We start from the raw sequence: 22723 nt of genomic DNA on the forward strand, positions 1-22723 counted from the left end.
ATAGTCCTTGATATACACCCCATCCTCACCCCAGATAGTTAATGACTGGAACACCTTTGATCACAGGGTTGTTTAATCAGAGTTGGTACTGTGTTTTTCAGCAACAACATATCACATTTGTTGTCATCATCTCATCATAATCGTCGTTGTCATTTTCATCATCATCACTGCTACCACCCTAATCATTATCATCAGTATCAGTAATTGACATCACTATTATACTCCACCTCTGTTTCAATTCTATTCAGGCTAAAATGCCAGTCAAATTCCTGGGGATTTGATGCCAATAACAAATATATACTCCCCTGTATTTTCTAATATCAAACATATTATCCCCATTAAGTATTAAGTACTTAAAAGCTGTTTCACATAAAGAAGGCTATGAATACCTAGGAAAGTGCTGTGAATAAAGATAGAATGACCTCAGAATATTATAGACTTAGAAAAATATGGCAGTCTCATCCTACAATGCATTTTCAGCACCAGTGCTGATACCAACAGTTAGTATACTTGATTGGTTTGTAGAGAAAATCCACTCCATAGATGTTAAAACCTGCAAGATCTTGATATCAACTGGTAACTTCCACAAAAATAGTGATATCAACAGTCTCTACCTAAGAAGAGATGGAAGAGGTTAGAGGCTTGAGATCAGTGCAAACAGCCTTCAGATGTCATATTGGCTCTCTCAGACAGTACTTGCTAAACAACAGCAGTAAAAATAAATACATAAACTTAGTGCATAGAAAACAACAGCCTACATATTAACAGTGAGCTCCTCAAGAAGCACTGTCTTCCAGACGACCTCCCATACAGTCCCAAAACAACCAGACTAACATAAGTCAAAGAAGATACTCAATATATCAAAAACAGATTATGCATGGGTGTTTCCTGAAGACTTGAAGAAGACATTGATGTTGATGAGAAACAAGACTACTTTATAACAATGATGACTGCCACCATACCAACCACTAACACCACAACAAGAAGCCTCTATGTGGTCAGATACTTGCTTGATCTGAGAGAAACATCAACCAAATGTCCATTGAAACATACGATGTCATAGGGAAAAAAATGCATAGGATGATGTGGAGCAGACTTTTCTGCACATAAGAAAATGACAGGATGGTCATGGCTGGTATACTTTTGATTGCAGCCTTTCTTGAACATATGACTGTTACATCACATCATACTTCAAAGGCTATGCATTTGCAATCCAAGAACAGGAGATTGCTATGAAATACATTAGAAACAATAAAGACAGTGAAGCCCTTGAAGCTCCAAGATGCAACCAAAAATGTCATATTTCTGTAGAAGACAATACATGAGATTAGCAGCTGCCCAAAAATATCATTAAGGTACTGCCTCCCTATACAACACAATGTTGTCACAAAAATAATATACAATGACATTAAAAAAGACTGTTCTGCAATAAATAGAGAATCACCCTAAAAACGATATACAATGTCATCCGGAAAAAAGGCTATCCTGGAATAGATATAGAGAGTCTCTTTGTTATTGAATAATTACACAAACATCAACATAAGGAAGAGTAAAGTATGCAAGACTTTTCTCAAGTTTAAAATGTGAATTTGTTTTTCTTATCTACATTCAAACAATATAGTGTGTTGTGTCTTTGCTAGAAACCAGTTCCTTCCTCAGAGGAAGAATACAAATAATTAAAAACAGAAACAAACAAATGTACGTAAGTACATACATATATACAAGGTGTCCCAAAATAATACATATACTAGCGGAGTATCCCATTGTTGAGTAATTTTCACAATAAAATAAATGCAATGGCAGACTTTCAGAATAGCACATCCACATAAGTTGGATTTTCTGTTTTAATGGGAATTTTTCAAGTTTTTTTTTTCACCGCACCCTTGCGAATGATAGTGGAGAGCTTTTTATGAAAAAATTTTGGAAAACTTATGAATACCCTCTCACCACCCATCAAATTCATACACACACACACACACTTCCAGAACAACTTTGTCCAATTATTTTTTGCACTATGAACTTAAAAACAATGGGAGACATATTTTCCATAAAAAAAAAAAATCTTTGAAAAGTTGTGAACCCCCATACTGATTTTGTACATTTTTTTTTTTTTTTGCCCTATGCACTTAAAAACGATGTAGGTTAAAGCCTTCAAGGTTTAAAAACAGAAAATATTTGGAAATTAGCTATTACCACCACAATCCCCACTTCCTTTATTTTCAAACAGGCAATGAAACATAATTTAAAAACAATAGTGAAATTTAAAACAAAATTTTTTTATCAACCCTGCTTCCCTATAAATCCTAAAATTTCAGCTTTTTTTCTAAATCTTTTTTATTATCATAGTTTTAAAATACGAACAGTCTGAATCTACAATTTGTTTCTGTTTATAATTTCAAAATAATTTGCAGATGAAAAGGTAATTCAAGGAAGATTAAGTAGTTGTTTCTAGTACATCCCACACCACCTGATACCTTCCTTCGTTTTCCTGTTACTCTGACATGTATTGATGTTTTTCAATATTTTTCTCCTCATAAGAACATTGTATGGTATGATGTGGTCCATTATTGGGATTTAAGCAACAATGAAAAAATTTCATAATTTAAATTTTTAACCTCCACCCTACACCAAGTGAGTGTGTGTGTGTAAGACAAAACATATTTACTAACAGAAATGTATGCTATTAAGATAAATAATTTTTTCACATCTTTTTTAAATCACTCTGTTGCTCTAATGAAATTCCTTACACATATGTGTACACACACACTGACACACACACATACACACACTCTTAGTGTGAGCAACATACTTTTACAGAAGGTGAAAGTTTACCATTAAAAATGCAAAACATGAAAGAGAAAGACAAATATATAGAGAGAGAGGAGCACACATATATATACACACATACACATACATATATATATATACATATACATTTCCTATTACTATATGTTATATTTTTATAATTACTGATATTTTATATTTTGCATTTTATATATTATATATGTATGTATATTGTTATAATTGTCCTTTTAGTAAATAAATAAATAACTTGACATAATATAATGTCTATAAGTTGATGAATACCAGCTATTAATCCCTTCCATTTTCTTATTGCACTACAGACATTGATGAGTCCCACAAAGCAAGAAAGGATACTAGAAATGTATTGCATGAACTCAAGAAAATTTGGAAGGCAAACAAGTCATGAGATAAGAATTTCAATATCAAATGTTCATCGCACTTTAAAATACTGTCATTGGAAAAGTTACATTCTAAGAAATAGTCCATGCTCTCAATGAAGATGATTCAAACTGAAGAGTGGACTTCTGCCAGTGGTATTTGACAAGATGTGCAGAAGATACACACTTTCCAACAAAGATTGTTTAGAGTGATGAGGATACATTTAAGTTAAACTATCAGAGATACCCGGCCTTGCTTGGGATTACAATGGCATAGATTTTTATTGCTTTACTTGTTTCAGTCATGTGATTGTGGCCATGGTAGAGCACCGTCGTTGGTTGAAGAAATCAACCACAAGATTTATTCTTTGTAAGCCTAGTACTCATTCTGTCCGTGTCTTTTACCAAACCGCTAAGTTACAGGAATGTAAACACAGCAACATCAGTTGTCAAAACTAGAAATTCTTATACTATGGACATTAACTTATACCACCAACTCCTACACAAAGAAATAACAAAAAATATAAAGTAGCACCAGACAGCACCTTACGGTCCATGAACTTAGCAGCCAAGGACATCATGTTAGACTATAACTTAGCCGAAAAAACTGAGCCATTTGTACCACTTAGACCTAGAATCACTTTAAAAGACCATAAACCCAACTTCCTTACAGACACTAAAATTAGATTAATATGCCCAAATAGATCAGACCTATGCAAATTAAGTAAACTAATACTAGATAAGTACATCCTTACGCTAAAAAGTAGACTCTCCCTCGAATTATGGTCTAACACATACAAAGCCCTAAACTGGTTCTCCAAAATACCAAACACTAATAACTACAAATTCATACAGATAGACATAGTAGACTACTACTCCTCAATTAACCCCACAATCCTAAATAGTGCCCTAATATTCGCCAAAAACCACTCACAGCTAACTAGGAAAGAAATTAATGTAATACTTGAAGCTAGGAAATCTATTATAAGTTTTGATAATAAGCTCTGGGTCCGTAAAGACTCCCCAAACTCCTTCGATATCACCATGGGAGCCCCGGATTCAGCTCAGATAACAGACTTAGTGGGAATATATTTGCTTTCCTACATACAGGAGGAATTCCCAGACCTCGAAGGTGGATTATACAGGGACGACGCGCTATTCGTAGTTAAAAATCCCTCGAATAGGAAACTAGAACTCATTAGAAAAACTTACATAAATTCTTCAAAAGATTTGGACTAGCCATTTCTATAGAGAATGAACACACCTCCATAAACTACTTAGACGCCAATTACAACCTAGCCACAGGACTCCATGAACCATACATAAAGCCAAACACTAACCTAAAATACATAAACACATCCAGTAACCACCCACTATTCCTTAAGAGAGGCTTAGCACATAGTATAAGCAATAGGATATCACGCCTCTCCTCTAACCAAGATATTTTTAATAAGCATAAGGAAACCTATAACATCGCACTACATAGAGCAGGATTTAACCGTAAAATTAAATTCATGGAATCCAATAACCATAAAAAAGACCCAACTATAGGAAATCTAAACACTAGAAACACATACACTATTAATACACCAAACACTGCTGCAAACCACACTAACGATATGAATGACACAGATAAACATAGCACATGTAATAGAAATACAAAAGGTCCCAAAGCCAAACCATATAACACCAAAAATACCAACAACAGTGTAAACACCAATACCAACAATACTACTAGGACGAATAAGGTTAATAACAAGATGAAGCAGAAATACAATAGCAACCTGAACAAAACCAATATTAAGCAATACAAAGATAAGTTTAGTATGAATAACAGCTAGACCCAGCAGACTAAAATAAACCATATATCGGGCCCACAAATACCTAACAATACTAACACGGAAAAAACCGATAAGACACATATCAAAAATAAACCTAATTATAGAAATAAATTAGATAGCCGTAAAAAAAAATTCACTAGCCTTCCCAGTGATGATGGCAGGTTTTATACCAGACATGACCGTAATAGCAATAAGAACAATAAAGATATGATCTGGCTAATCATTCCCTACAACATGAATCTCAAATCTAACATAGTCCGCTCACTAATGAACATAATAGATAAACATCTCAATGTAAACAATAAATACACAGAAATATTTAAGAACAAAATAAGAATAGGCCACAGCCTGACATGCAACTTAGCTACCATCATAGCATCTATTAATAATAATAAATTAGACACATTCTATACAGCTAGAAACACCACGAACAACCAAACCAACAACCCTCCAACTAATAGAACTAACTCCAACCCTAATCCAACATCCCTTACTAGGAGGGACGCACACCAAAAAAACAATAGGGCCATACAACAACACACAGACATAGACACCCCTTACAACCTATGTGGAAGTAGAGATAGGAATAAATGTAATTTCTCCAATAGATGTAAAACCGAAAATATAGTTTACCAATGCGACGTACACACAAACAGCCATATTAGATCTTACATTGGGGGGGACGAAAAACCAAATACAGCATAGATATAATGAGCACCTATCTAGCTTTAGAAATAGAAATAAGGCAAATTCAACTAGACTTAGTAGGTATATCTGGGAACTAAACGACAATAAGATAGAATATAAACTAAAGTGGCACGTACTAAAAGTAGCTAATTCCTATAACCCAACTAACAGACGCTGTGACCTCTGTTTAACTGAACGCCTCGAAATCCTAACGGCTAGGAATGACCTTTTAAACAGGAGATATGAATGTAGCCTAATCTGTCTTCACGCTAGTAAATACTCATTCTTTAAGTATAATTAAATATATAATACATTCCACTTCCTAAGTATAATTAAATATGTAAAAAAGAATTTTCCTTTTCTAAGTATAATTGACTATAATTAAATAGTAAAAAGACCAGAGTTAGCCCCCTTTTCACCTAAATTTAGGGTTGCTCCCCCTTTACTAACACCGCCGGTGCTAAAAATATACGACGCATTCCTCAATCCTAACAACATCACCTGGAAATGCATTTGATTAAAATCGGAATTATGAGCTTAAATAGCACCCATCCTACATCCCCCTACAGGAAAACCAACACACCTTCAACTAAAATGTAAGGCTTTCTTTACCTAACACTATTATTATACCACCATATGCATTAATATATCCATTAATTGTTTCTCCTACATCTCTCACACCATGAACTCTTAACATACTCCTCAACATTCTGAAGAGATCTGCCAAACCGTTTGGCAAATTGAAACGTGGGTAAATGACTCATTACATAATCTCCACATAATTAAAACAATGGCTAACTAGCCCAACCGAATTGCTTCTTCTTGTGTTTTGTTTCTCCATTCTCCACATATATATATATATATATATATATATATATATATATATATATATATATATATATATATACATATATATATATATATATATATATAATTCGAAAACATGAACAATTTTGTAACATTGTTTACAAAATAATAGGTGATCATTTGTGAAGGATTGTATCTACAGTGAACACTCAGGATTTTTGCTCTGGTAACTTCTGCTCTCTCCCATGTTCACGCGCGACCAGCTGAACGTCAGTATGAGTAGAGCAACGGATTCAGCAAATTTGGAAATTAGTTGTGAAGAAACGGGTTATATTGTGTATCACTCACTAAAATGACGAAATTTAAAAAATCTGTTATCTCTCTCCCTTTATTTACACCATCGCTAAAAGGGGACTTAACTCATGCTCCAACTTGAAAATTGTTAGAAGTTATGGTTTAAAATTATTTTTAATACAAAAATTCACGTCTTAGGAAGCAATAAAAAAAATAATAAATGGCCGATTCCGGGCATTTTCGACCATGAGGAATCCATTGGTGTGACTCCCAGATTGCTATCTTGTAAAGTGTGGATTTCTATAGATGCAACACGCACACACACACACACACACACACACGCACACGCTCACAAACTCAGCTTTACAATATGTATAGATGACTCAATTAGCCACCACAGATGTACCCACTGGGGACCTGAGAATATACATATTGGCAGATTTAAATAAATAACGGTTATACTGTCACCATGGCTACAAAGGTTAGCTACAGCATTACAGATCAAGGCATTATGGATGGTAACTAATGATGAGCAATGCTGTAATAGCAAGGTTAAAGTAACTTTAACGGTATTAATGGCAGAGTCGACAATAGTGACAGAGACAACAACCATTTCTACATCTGCCACAATACAGGGCTCAATACTAATAATTTTAAAGTAGTACAAATATGTCTTAAGAAACAAAAAGGAAAATTACAACAGTACACCAAATCGTTTGTCCTATGGTTAATCTAGAAGCGCCCCCCTCCCCCAAAGAAAGCCAGCCTGGGGTCAAAAAGTCATTCACTGGTACAAACTCTTCTCTGAATACAAACCTGGATGGTCACTTGAATGGGAACTGCCCCAACTCAAACTTTCCAAGTCCACCACTACACACACCGCAGAAAGAAAAATGTGAGACGAAGAGTATACAGAAGTAATATACGCCTATTACTATGCATTAGGCAGGCTACCTGAAGAGAAACACACTGCATACCCTTATCAAATATGGAGAACATGAAATCAAGACAGCAGACTATATTTGGATGAAAACAAGTTAGCAAATGTTAGGAGGGATATTTTCAGAAATAAAAGGCTCACGGATAGTAAAATAACCACGATCAAGCAAGCAGCAGAAAATGACTTAAATATAAGACAGAAAGGAAATGAAGAACTAGACAAAGAGAGTAACTTTCCTTGAGTTTCAATTGAAAGACTACCATTGACCAGAACATGCAAACATCTGGTGAAATAAATTGTAATGAACCTGATAAAGATAGCGAGGAAAGTGGCAAAGAAACAATATTTGAACATTATACACTTACTGCAGAACATGATAGAACTGAAGCAGAAAATCATGAATAAGCTTGCAGTTGTAAAACACACCAATATGCATGATAGAGAACCACTTCATAAGCTCTCAAATACAATCCAAAATAGAAAACAAATTAAAATTGGAAACTATGTAACAAAGGAAATTATACAAGAACTAAAACCAGATCTCACTAAATTAAATGAAATTATTTACACAGCTGCTAAGACAATTGAAACTAGTTGTATGCCTCTGAAAAAAAAAATACAAAAAAATACAAACCTGAGAAAAATTCCAAACTGAAAAAGTAAAATTGAAAAAGAGATTGAAATAATGAGAGGTGAAATATCAATATTGAATGAACTAATCTGTGGAAACGATGTAAAAACCAGAAAAGGAAGAAAGATAAAGAGAAAAAATAGATTCTCACCAAGAGAAGAATTACTTTCAGCGAAAGAAACACTGTGACAAAAAGTCCAAGCAAAAGCTCAAAAAATACGAAAATTTGAGAAGAGAAACAAATTTTACAAGCAAAATAAGCTGTTCACATCCAATGCGAAAACATTCTACAGAGAAATAGGGAAGGAGAAATAACCAATGAAGACCTCACCACCTGCCATGGAAGAAGTTGAAAACTTCTGGAAAAATATCTAGAGTGATGAAAACACTTACAATGAAAATGCAAACTGGATTAGATGCGCAGAAGGATCCTCTCAAAACTTACCAGAACAAGCATGGGAAGTCATCACAATAGCAAATCTAAGGATGACACTGACGAAGGCTCATAAGTGGAAATCCCCTAGTAATAACAGGGTGCCAAATTTCTGGCTTGCCTCGCTCCCATGTGCACATGAAAAGTTAGTCCAGTTATTCAATGAAATTATGAGAGATCCTACGAAAACAGATTGGTTAGCAAGAGGTATTACTTACCTACTCCCAAAGAATAATGTAACCAAATTTCCCCAAAACTATAGAGCCATAACATGTTTATCTACCATGTATAAAATTTTAACATCCATTTTCATGGAGAAAACATACAAATTTATGGAACAGAACAATATTTTCCCCACTGAACAAAAAGTATGTTGATGAAGCTCATATGGATGTAAAGACCAACTCTTAATCAATCACGTGATCCTTGAGAACTGTCATAACAAACACAGAAATCTCAGTTCTTCATGGATTGATTATAATAAGGCCTTTGACAGCATACCGCATCCATGGATCTTGAAATCACTGGATATCTTCAAAATTTCTCCTTTGATTTCAAACTTCCTGAAGCACATGTCAATGTGCAATATGAACCTCTAATTATACCACTCTAATGGAGTAGTGACCACAAAAAATATTAATATTAAATACAGCATCTTCCAAAGTGACTCACTTTCACCTTTAATTTTCTGCACAGCTCTAATACCCCTTGCAAGTGAACTTAACAGTATAGAGTATGGATATAAAATAAGTCATCTATTTTAAATGGATGACTTAAAACTCTATGGCAAAGATGATAAAGTTGAAGGACTACTACATACTGTGAAAGCATTCAGTGATGACTTCAGGATGGAATTTGGTATTGATAAATGTGCCAAGGCCACTTTCTAGAAAGGGAAATTGAAGACCTCACATTCATTGGTGTGGGATGTTGACACAGATATAAAAGAACTTGAGCAGGAACAAACTTGCACATACCCCAGAATAAATGAGGGCTCTGGCATTCAGCATGCAAGTATGAAAGAGAAGATCAGGAAGGAGTGTTACAGGAGAGTTCGAGCAGTCCTAATAATCCAAGTTAAATGCATGTAACAAGGTGTCAGCTATAAATTCTTCAGCAGTTCCGGTTGTTATTTACAGTTTCAAAGTGTTGAACTGGAATATGAGCAAAATAAAGAAGACTGACCGGAAAATCCGTAAGCTTGCAATAAGATGTACCACCCAAAGGCAGACACAGATTGTCTTTACCTACCCAGAGCTCAAGGAGGTCAAGGCTTGATCCAATTTGAAATCTCCTACAAAACCACAACAATTGGACTGGCAAAATATCTTGAAACGTCTCATGACTGGATACTAAAGCTCATTGAAAACCATGAAAGATGCAAGAAGCTTCGTCCTGTTATGAAGGAGAGCAAAAAATTTTCAAGTGAGTTTATGCATAATACCCAGGTTGAACAGCATGATGGAAATGTGGCAACTGTAGTTGAAAAGAAGGTGAAATCAATAGCAAAGCAAAATGCATTTGAACAATTGGTTGATAGGTGGGAACAAAAACCTCTGCCTCACAAATATGTGTCCCGTAGCAAACAAGCTGATGTAGACCAGAAGCACACCTGTCAGTGGCTATAGAGATCAGGGATAAAGGTAGGGAGTAAAGGCTTTATCTTGGCTGCCCAAGATCAGAGCTTATTGACCCAGAACTATCAAGCCAATGTAATGGAAAATGATGTAGACCCAAAGTGCCAATACTGCAATGATGGGATAAAAACAGTGGACCACCTAAGGATGTAAGGTTTTAGTACCTGTAGAGTACAAATCAAGACATAACAGAGCTGGCCAATATCTACTTTGGATAATGTGTTGGAATTATAAAATCAAAACTGCTGACAAATGGTACAAGCACCACCCTGAGGCTGTAACTGAGGGAGAAAATGTAACGATTCTTTGAGACTTCCCACTATGTACAGACCAGACCATCAAAGCAAATAAACCAGATATTGTTGTGAAAGACCAAAACAATCAAGTCTGTTTATTGATTGACATGAGCATACCTTGTGACTATAATATCTTGGTAAAAGAATTTGATAAGCTCAGAAAATATAAATATTTGCTAATCGAAACCAAAAAGATGTGGCACATCAAGATGGTTACAATACCAGTGATTGTAAGAGCACTTGGAATGATCAAAAAAGAGAACTGAAAATTATTTAAGAATGACCCCTGGGTTACCATCCATGCAGAAAGTGCAAAAGATTGTCTTAGCTGGCACATCACACGTATTGAGAAGAGCATTGTTGCTGTAAATTTTCTTTCCTTTTCCCCCTTTTATTTTGTTTACTTTTTTATTTTTTCCTTTTTCTCTATCACATAACTTTGTAAATGAACAATCTGGTGTGTTTATTTTAATGGCCTACCAATGTATACAGTACATTTCTCTGCCCTAGGTGTCAGGAAGACGCTCAACAAGAAATGGAAACAGAATTGAAAGAAGATGCTAATAATAATAATAAAATACAATGACCTGGAAATAGAGGTAACTCAAAATACAAAGACCTGGAAATAGAGGTAACTTGAATGTAGAATCTAAAAACAGAAACAATTCCTATCTTAGGTATAATAAAAAAATATTCAGACAAATACATAACAAAAACACCAGGACTTACAAATATATATAACATACAGAAAATTGCACTACTGGGCACTGCACACATCTTACGCAAAACACTTTCAATACAGTAACCATAAGAACACCACAGCAAACCACAGCACATACCCAAGGCGCACAGAGCTGCGCTCGGTAGTGAAGTGAAAGCACGTTATAAAAATAAAACTACTGAACAATAATAATAATAATAATAATAATAATAATAATAATAATGATGGGAATGATGATAATGAGAAGGAGGAGAAAGAAATATATCTGGAAAGATTTACAGGCAGTTACTTGAGGACAGACTGACACACCCTAACTTAGACATCTAGGACCAGGCACTGGAAGAGTAGGGGAGGAAATCATTAAACAGGAATGATTTAAAAATTTTAACATTCCACCATCAAGCTAACCCTAATCATACAGATCAGACCAATGATCAAAAGGGTTCCAACCTTAACCATCCATTTTTATATCGCAAACAACATTTTCAATATTTCGTTTGCTTTCAAAAGATAGGTGATTTGGGGGTAATGGCTGCAGTGGTCAATGCTGTCATGGTCATTGTAGTTATAGTGATGTTAGCAATATTGATAGCAAGGTTGATGATGATGATACCTCACTTGCTATACTGTTAGAATCATCTTACAACCAACCAACGGTTATCAGCCTATGAAATGTTGTTCTATTTATTACAAGACTGAATATAATATTTACTAACATACCCATGTTGTCAAAACTGCAGTGTTTTATTAATGACTAGCAGAAACACCCGGCGTTGCCTGGGTTAAAGAGAATAATGAAATCTAAAAACGCCGTCTAGACTACGATACCATATTTCTACATTAATAACTCTCCAATCCATGCCAGCATGGAACATAGATATTAAGTGGAATGCTAGAAGAAAGTTTTCAACTCATATGTATATAAAGTAAATACACGTAATTCAGAAACACGTTTTGTGTATTTTATTTCATAACCAAACAAACATATACAGATTATAAATAATGAAAGGCCAAATTTGGTGATTCATTTGACAGAGGTAGTAGAGAGACAATGCGATGATAAATCTGAGGTTGGATCTTGAAAGTTTGGATGAATGCTGCCTCAGTTAAATCTCTTGTGGTTCCAAATGATGTCATCTGTAGTACAGCGTCGTATTGTCTAATTTTGTTTTGCAAATGTTAGGAATCTTGGTCAGTTGATGATAACAGTTTCTTCAATAGCTCTGGAGGTTGGGGATTGTGGAATTGTTGGGAATATTTTTAACTTTGGTGTTATATGTATTGCTTGAAATATATGTATTTTCACTGGGTTTGTAAAAGAGAGTTATGTAGCTCTCGAGTTTTAGGGATTCACACAGACAGACAGACACACATTCTCATCTTTATATATAGAGATATATATATACACACACACACGCACCCAAACACACGTATATATATGTATATCAATATAAATATATGAAAGTCAATGAAGTTTCGTAAAAGAAGGTGATCATGTACATATTTTCTTGCTGTTCTGATTATAACACCTCGTTGTAAACAATGTTCCTTGTTTTCCCTTGTGGAGCATATGCAAATAGGTTTTTTTTTGCTGCCCACCCTTGAGCAGCCAACATACAGTTGTCCATGTGAGAAGCGGGGCTCTTCTAAGAGAAGACCAGCTACAGACAGTGCTCATCTGTTATGTTCGGGTTAAAATTTTATCAACATCAAAAATATATGAATTTTCATGGGAGTTATGGCCGTTATGCATAGAATATAATTTCCAAATTGCAGACAAAATTTACAATCGATAAATGTCTTAGAATAACCAGTCTCTCATCTGGGAAGGCCTTGAAATCAATGTTACCAACTGGGGACTATGTGTGTCGCAGTGATAATAAAAAGACTCAAAGGAGGTCTGCAACAAAATAATTTTACTCAATACTTTGCAAATGAATCAGTGGAGGCAAAGATGCGTCTCATTTACTTGACAATTTATGCACCACATTGCAGAAATCACAATGTAAGTATATCTGAAAGGGTAGTCTTACACTGTTGTACCGTTGAATTACAAATAATGCTCATCTGTTATGTTCGGGTTAAAATTTCATCAACATCAAAAATATATGAATTTTCATGGGAGTTATGGCCGTTATGCATAGAATGTAATTTCCAAATTTCATAAAGATCCATTCAGTACTTTTGACGTAGTTTTGGATAAGAAAACAAATGACTAATGTGTGTGTTTGTGTCCATGTGTATGTGTGTGATGGGTGTATATATGTATAGATATCTGTATGTATGTATATATATGTATATATGTGTACATATTACATGTACATCTATATATATATATACATCTACACATATGTATACATATACATGTATGCATATATATCTATATATATACGTGTACATATACATCTATATATATATACATATACATCTCTCTCTCTCTCTGAAAGTATCTGTCATTACAGTATCGAAATGTGATTGTTTCAGTTAGAGGAATAACGTGTACATATACTTCTATATGTATACATATACATCTCTCTCTCTCTCTCTCTCTCTCTCTCTTTCTCTCTCTCTCTCTCTCTGAAAGTATCTGTCATTACAGTATCGAAATGTGATTGTTTCAGTTAGTGGAATAGTTTCATTTTTAAAGTGAAAGTATTTGACATGAGTGTTTTTGTTTCACTTTTGACACGTAATACTTAAATAGTGGAGGAGATATTATGTTGCCGTGGGCTTGAACTCTGCAAGAAGTTAAAAAATATTTTGACTAAAACACAACTGGAACCCTAAGTAAGGCATGTGTAAAATTTGAATGAAATTGGTTGCGTAGTTCTCGAGTTTTAGGGATACACACACACACAGACAGACAGACAGACACACATTCTCATTTTTATATATATAGATAGAAAACGGTGCATCAAAACAATGGGAGAAACCACTGATAAATGTCAGCAATCCAGTAGATATACATTCATATGCAGAATCGATTTACTTGAACAATCTGATACAGTTGTGATGTCTTGGTTGAAAATATTATCATCCACATAATATACATATATATATATATATATATATATATATACATATATAGAAACATCTACTATTCCATGCTCACATGGTTCAGACAGATTTTATACAACCAGATGCCATTCCCATCACCAAAACATTCCAAATAAAGTAATATTTCACCTTGACTAGACATGATCACATGGAAGATTGGAAACACATAACACTTTTTGCATAACAATGACACTCATTTACAACTACTTCTTGATGTCAAGGCAAAGAGACAGGAAAACAAAGACACACACACATATACACATCAAGTTAATTGTTGGTGTAAACATGAAGCTCTGATGATCTCATGAGCTAGCTTTCTTTATTTCCATTGATTTATGAATATACAATTGTATTGTATAATGCCAATACTACCTATTAATGCAAACGTGTTAGCATAATTTCTTCTACAATGAAATTAATACAGCATGAGAAAGTTTGCAAAATGGGCATAACCCTAAGGATGTCACGTGGTCAAATAAATATATATTCACCTGTCACACCTTTTATGCTCTATATATACGCATGTGTATATATATGTATACATGCATATATACATGTATATATGCATATATAAATACATATACATATATATATATACATACATACATATATATATATATGTGTATTTCGTGTGCAAGATTCTTGATGTGGATACGTGTGTTGAAAGAAATACAATTAAACCTTGGGAGAGGCATTATGCCGGTAATAAACACACGCACTGGTTCAGTCTTTTATTAATTTATATAGTTTTTTTTGTTAAATTATTTCATTGCACTCTTGCAATCTCTTCAGTAACCTGTCTCTCCACTTCCATTTATTTTGAATGTATGATCTGGCGTTGTTTTCGCGTTGTTTTGAAAACTGTTCGGTATGAGCATGTGAGTGTGTGCAAGCTCGTATGTGTGCACGCACTTATGTGTTCATGCTTATATGTAAGTATGTGCGTCCATATGTGTGTTTGTAACAATTTCGTTTATATCAGATCAGATAGATACTTTTTTTTTTTTTTAAATTTAAATTTATTTATTTACGTTTATATTCCGCATCATATGTGTGAACAACACATGCAACCATGGGCAATTGTAAGGCCCTCATCTACGTGTATTTGGTGTTCAAAATTGGTTGCGTTTCAGTTATGAGGACCGACTCCTGTATTTGCCGCAACGATGCGTCACCGGGGTGTCTAGACAGGATTTCTATGCTAACTCTGTCCAGTACACCACCATGTTGTTCTTTGGCATGCTGGTAGAGCACCGAGGTTTGTTTTTGATTATTATAGTCCCTCCAATGTTCGTTTACACGCTCAGCCAAACTTCTTGCCGTTTCACCTATGTATGTCGTGTTTCTGTTTTTACACTCACCATCCATACAGCTTATTTTGTAGACCACATTTCTGGCTTTGCAGTTGGCACCAGGACTATATTTGCACACAATGCAACTCTCCTCAACACAGCTTGTTCTTCTGAAGGGATATGTTTTACATATTATTGATCTAATGGATCTCCCTGGTTGTGGCAGATGTTCAGGTGCAATAAAGACTGTAAACAAACAGGAAACAACTTCTATCTCATTCCAAGGTGAAAAACTAGAGGTAGTCGATAGCTTCCGCTATCTGGGCGACCAAGTTAGTAGTGGGGGTGGGTGCGCTGAAAGTGTAGCTGCTAGAATAAGAATAGCCTGGGCAAAGTTTAGAGAGCTCTTACCCCTGCTGGCGACAAAGGGACTCTCACTCAGAGTAAAAGGCAGACTGTATGACGCGTGCGTACGAACAGCCATGCTACATGGCAGTGAAACATGGGCTGTAACTGCTGAGGACATACGTAAGCTCGCAAGGAATGAAGCCAGTATGCTCCGTTGGATGTGTAATGTCAATGTGAATACCCGTCAGAGTGTAAGTATCTTGAGAGAAAAGCTGAACATTAGAAGCATCAGTTGTGGTGTGCAAGAGAGACGATTGCGCTGGTATGGACATGTGGTGAGAATGGATGAGGATAGCTGCGTGAAAAAGTGCCACACCCTAACAGTTGAGGGAACCCGTGGAAGAGGTAGGCCCAGGAAGACCTGGGCTGAGGTGGTGAGGCAAGACCTTCGTACATTGGGCCTCACCGAGGCGATGACTACTGACCGAGACCTTTGGAAATGTGCTGTGCGTGAGAAGACCCGGCAAGCCAAGTAAGATCGTTGCCAGTGCCCCTGGACTGGCTCTTGTGCGGGTGGCACATGAGATGCACCATTTTGAGCGTGGCCATTGCCAGTACCGCCTGACTGGCTCCCGTAGGATTTTCGAGTGAGATCGTTGCCAGTGCCCCTGGACTGGCTTGTGCGGGTGGCACATAAAAGACACCATTTCGAGCGTGGCCGTTTTCGTGCGGGTGACACGTAAAAGCACCCACTACACTCTCTGAGTGGTTGGCGTTAGGAAGGGCATCCAGCTGTAGAAACTCTGCCAAATTAGATTGGAGCCTGGTGTTGCCATCCGGTTTCACCAGTCCTCAGTCAAATCGTCCAACCCATGCTAGCATGGAAAGCGGACGTTAAACGATGATGATGATGATGATGATGATGATTTATCCTCAACTTGCTACTTTTGAGGATTTTTCGAAATCTGCGGGCTAGTTCTCCGTGTGGCGTGGCGTCCACAAACATTACTCCCTGGAACTTGTCGGTATTGTACCACGTGCTCTTTCTGTTTGTTTTGTCACTAATTCTTTGTAGTCTATTCCACTGTTTGTTACGGTATCTAGGTTGTGTTCCATCTGTATCTTTGATAACAATCTCCTCAAATTTCTTGTTAGCTCCTCTGTATACTCGGATTCTATCTTTCTGGCTGTATCCCGAAAACTGCATGTGATGCATGAAGTCTTGAATATGTCTTTGCCTCTCCCATGGACTACACAGGGGGGATATGTTTTTCATTATTCTAACCAAATCGGCTACTAATATATTGATTTTCACACTGTGTGATAGAGCCGAATTCTTATGGATAACATACTTTGAAGATATAGGTTTCATATAATGTGAGTGGAGGATTTGAACTTTGTCATTAATTGTTTCTAGCCAAAGTTCTGTGTCAAGTACTGGGAGTCTCATGTTTAGGTGTCTTGTTGGGTAATCTATTGTTACCTTGATGCTCTGGTGTATTGTATTAGCTATATTCTGGATGTTTTCCATCACGATCTTCTCGTTCTCTTCAGTCTGAATGTTTGATGGTGTTTTGACTACGATGTTAATGTCATCCACATATCTCCTGTATAGTTTGATTGTTATTGAGTGTTCTTCGAGAGTTGTTTTCAGCTTTTTGTCCCACCAGGTCATGAATAGGCTTGCCACATCTCCGGCCACACTGACACTCCCTGGACCTGCATGTATAGTTTTTCATTGAATTTAACTATATGGTTCTGCAGGGTGGTCTTCAGACTTGCACCTACAGCATGTGCAACCATTTTTCGTGTTTGGAGATTATCCTCTGGGTCGTGGGTGGGTGTATTCCATCCATTCCAATTCTCTGCGGTGGTTTTTCTAGCAGCTGATATATATATATCATCATCATCATCGTTTAACGTCCACCTTCCATGCTAGCATGGGTTGGACGATTTGACTAAGGATTGGCAAATCAGATGGCTACACCAGGCTCCAATCTGATTTGGCAGAGTTTCTACAGCTGGATGCCCTTCCTAACGCCAACCACTCTGAGAGTGTAGTGGGTGCTTTTTACGTGCCACCAGCACGAACGCCAGTCAGACAGTACCGACAACGGCCATGCTCAAAATGGTGTATTTTACATGCCACCTGCACAGGAACCAGTCCAGCGGCACTGGCAACGATTTTGCTTGAATGTTTTTTTCATGTGCCACCGGCACAAGTGCCATTGGGGTGACACTGGTAATGATCACACTCAAATGGTGCTATTTATGTGCCACTAGCACGGAAGCCAGACTGCTGCTCTGGCAATGATCATGCTCGGACGGTGCTCTTAGCGCTCCACTGGTACAGGTGCCAACACAATTACGAATTCACTTGCCCGAACAGGGCTTCGCAAGCCGAGTTTAGTGTCCAATGAAGGAAGGTTGGCATGGATGCCAGTCATCGAATTTGGTTCGATTTCGATTTCACTTGCCTCAACAGGTCTTCGCAAGCGGAGTTTAGTGTCCAATGAAGGAAAGGTACGCATAAGTGGGCTGGCTACACCCCTGGCAGAGGCCTCGGATTATGGTCTCATTTGGCTTGCCTGGTCTTCTCATGCACAGCATATTTCCAAAGGTCTCAGTCACAAGTCATTGCCTCGGTGAGGCCTAATGTTCGAAGGTCGTGCTTCACCACCTCATCCCAGGTCTTCCTGAGTCTACCTCTTCCACTAGGGTGTGGCATGTTTTCACACAGCTATCCTCATGAAAAGTGCCACACCCTAGCGGTTGAGGGAACCTGTGGAAGAGGTAGACCCAGGAAGACATATATATATATAAATTCAACTTACAATGAAAGTAAACAAAGTTTGTTTTAGAAGCGTTGAGATGTATTGAAAGATACAGAAATAAACTTTTTTATTTTCAAATGCATGATAATGCTAATAAATAGCGTGTTCAGGATAAATTATCCATACATTGCGTAATCACAGGGATGTGAGTTTGAGTCTCATGGCTGGCCGGTAACATATTTTTCTGCAATGTATGGATAACTTATCCTGACCACACTATTTATTAGCATTATCATGTGTTTGAAAATAAAAAAATTTATCTCTGTATCTTTATATATATATATTCCTCTGTGGAATTTAAGAATATTTAAGGCATGAATATTCAGGTGGGTCCTCACTAATGGATGGGCTATGGGAATTACTTACGGATATGTGAGTAGCGTTTTATTTAGTTATATCAGAGATACACATCCAGTCAACAAATAAATATCGGCACAAGAGTCATGGAGGGAGAAGCAATTAGCTGAAAAGTAAATAAATGATAAACAGACACTAAAGGGTTCTATCATAGAAAAGTAGTCTTAAAGTATATTATCGTACTAAGATGCATAGCTAAGTCATACACTAGAATAGTGTTTATGAAGTGTTATTACGTTGTGGGTAGGTCTGAGTACTAATTTCAAGCTTATGAGTAAAGTCCAAAATACAAGGGTTAATGTGGACAGGTCTAAGTTAAAGCATATTTAGGCTTGTAGACTATAGTTGAAGTGGGGTAACTGTGTATTGCAAAACTAGTGTGTAAACCATTCATAGACACAAAAAGTAAGGTTGAGATTAGTATCAATTCTGGATAGAAGCAGAAAGTATTCATGTGACGTATTATAATTATATCAGGTTGTAAAGACTGTAACTTTGTAACCACATGGAATTAATTATAGTTACAATGGGGGTTATCCTGGCTCATGTGGGGATGATGGGATGTACATGTAGTATAGATGTTAGATGTATTTTAATCCACCTAGGTATACAAGTACTAGTAGTTATACATATCCAGACACATGGATATATTCCTAATGAGTGTTTAAAATATATGCATAGAAATTTATGCTAAGAAGAATATGGAATATGGAGTAACATCCCAAGGATAAACTGGTGTTATATTGTCCAATCTCTGTCCAATGTTTGTTCATCTCTGTATATCACTGACGTGATGAGGATGACTTTGAAAATTCTGAGGCCTCATGGTAGAAACATCCGTAAGGGATTTGTATCTGTACACTCATTTATTATTATTCATTCATCTATATATATATATATATATATATTGGGCATGATAGATGAGTTCAGCAAAAATTTAGATTCAGATGGTACTTAAGTTGAGGCACCAAAATTTAGTATGGTATTATCCATATAATTTCAAAGTAAGGTGATTAAAATCAAAATAAACAAGAAGGATATCCAGAGGTAATGCAGTACGATCGTTTCATGCAGAGCAATCCTCAGCTGCACAAAGACATAGAATTTAATTAAACTTTAACTTTATCCAATAATGACATATTGTTTTACTTAAATTATTATACATTTTCTATAAATATTTGCTATTGAAGTTAATAAGGTATGGATTTTTTATTATGGTTTCAGTGATTAGGCTGTCTTTATTCCTTTTCTATTATGCTCTAACCTAACTAATCATTTTATTATTATTGTTATTATTATTTTATAGTAGCCTTAAATAAATCTAATCCTTGTACCTCTATTATTTCCTACTCAGCTTATATAAGGTAATACCATTATCTCGCCAACATAAAATAGTTCAATTTAATTAAATCAGTATACAATTAACATGTTCTTTAACTTCAGTTGGTCCATTATTAAATACCAGATAAATCCAATTGATCAATCTCTATAGAAACCATATAAGTTGATATTTAGATAAGTAATCTATATATATAAAAATGAGAATGTGTGTCTGTGTGTGTGTGTGTGCTTCCCTAAAACTCGAGAACTACACAACCAATTTCATTCAAATTTTACCCATGCCTTACTTAGGGTTCCGGTTGTGTTTTAGTCAAAAAAAATTTCTTTCACTTTAATGGTGTGTGTGTGTGTGTATATATATATATATATATATATATATATATATAGAGAGAGAGAGAGAGAGAGAGAGAAAGAGAGAGAGAGAGAGAGAGAGAGATGTATATGTATACATATAGATGTATATGTACACGTATATGTATAGATATATATATAGAGAGATCTATATGCATACATGTATATGTATACATATGTGTAGATGTATATATATAGGTGTACATCTAATATGTACACATATATAAATGCATACAGATATCTATACATATATACATCCATACACACACACATACATATGCACACAAACACACACATTAGTCATTTGTTTTCTTATCCAAAACTACGTCAAAAGTATTGAATGGATCTTTAAGAAATTTGGAAATTATATTCTATGCATAATGGCCATAACCCCCATGAAAATTCATATATTTTTGATGTTGATGAAATTTTAACCATACATATTACACACAAATAAAGTAATATTTCTAAAATTTTTTCTTCTTAGAAGTTACAAAGACCCCTTCATGGGGACTTCACACCCACAATTTAGTCATTTTATCTAAGCAAAGACGAATACAGTTGTACTATTGGTAGCTATAGGGTCACCCGAACATAACAGATGAGCATTATTTGTAATTCAACGGTACAACAGTGTAAGACTATCCTTTCAGATATACTTACATTGTGATTTCTGCAATGTGGTGCACAAATTGTCAAGTAAATGAGACACATCTTTGCTTCCACTGATTCACTTGCAAAGTGTTGAGTAAAATTATTTCGTTGCAGACCTCCTTTGAGTCTTTTTATTATCACTGCGACACATATAGTCCCCAGTTGGTAACATTGATTTCAAGGCCTTTCCAGATGAGTGACTGGTTGTTCTAAGACATTTATTGATTGTAAATATTTTCTGCCCAGTTACCTATCAGTATAGTGGTCATTTGCAAACTCCAGAGGCGACACTTTCATTTCCCTTTACTCCAAACGTCACACATTGTTGTTTCAATTGGGTCATGCCCTTCCAATTGCTATAGATCCATAATGCATCTTACAGCTGTGGTGTAAGATGCATTATGGATCCTACATTGGGGAGTTGTAACGACTAGGCTATGGTAGCTGACTGATTATCATGATCATTCGTCTTTTGCTTTCCTGTAGCTTTGCTCTCTTTTACAAACCCAGTGACCATACATATATTTCCTATTTCAAAGAAATTCAAACAATACATATTACACACAAGTTAAAAAGATTCCCAACAATTAAACTTCTCTGGTTGACATTAATACACCCATCACCAATAGGGGTCTTAACTCCCACATTTTTCAGCTCCATGAGCTCCATTTTTCAGGAGCAAAATTCTTTTAGAGTCCATGTAGTGTCTTAGGCCAAAAAATTTTTTTACTCCCTGCATAGTTCGAGTCCACAGCAATATCATATCTCCTCCACTATTTCAGTATTACGTGTGAAAAGTGAAACAATAACATCAGTCTACTGTAATGTCAGATTCTTTCACTCTAACACTGAAACTATTCCACTATTTCAGTATTACCTGTCAAACGTGAAACAATAACATGTCACTACTGTAATTTCAAATATTTTCACTTTAATACTTTCAATTTCATACTGAAACTATTAAAGGGAGACTATACTCTCACATATATACAGGCATACTATAAGACCCAAGTTATAATC

The 22723-nt window shown here is 35.8% G+C and overlaps 1 protein-coding gene and 1 long non-coding RNA gene across 6 annotated transcripts in view; one reads left to right on the forward strand and one right to left on the reverse strand.

Annotated features, from left to right (window-relative positions):
• LOC149132858 (uncharacterized) overlaps window positions 1-6522 on the forward strand; it is a 42405-nt gene extending 35883 nt beyond the window's left edge. The window contains exon 2 of the long non-coding RNA XR_016244004.1: window positions 3126-6522. This is a non-coding gene — a long non-coding RNA (uncharacterized LOC149132858). The remainder of the gene's footprint in view (window positions 1-3125) is intronic.
• The window catches only part of LOC106880368 (rho GTPase-activating protein 7), a 601077-nt gene that overhangs the window by 320956 nt on the left and 257398 nt on the right, over window positions 1-22723 (reverse strand). The gene's annotated exons all lie outside the window — the stretch shown is intronic.

This window comes from Octopus bimaculoides, chromosome 13, assembly GCF_046866305.1.
Source record: "Octopus bimaculoides isolate indiv1 chromosome 13, ASM4686630v1, whole genome shotgun sequence".
In the NCBI taxonomy this organism is placed as follows: Eukaryota; Metazoa; Mollusca; class Cephalopoda; order Octopoda; family Octopodidae; genus Octopus; species Octopus bimaculoides.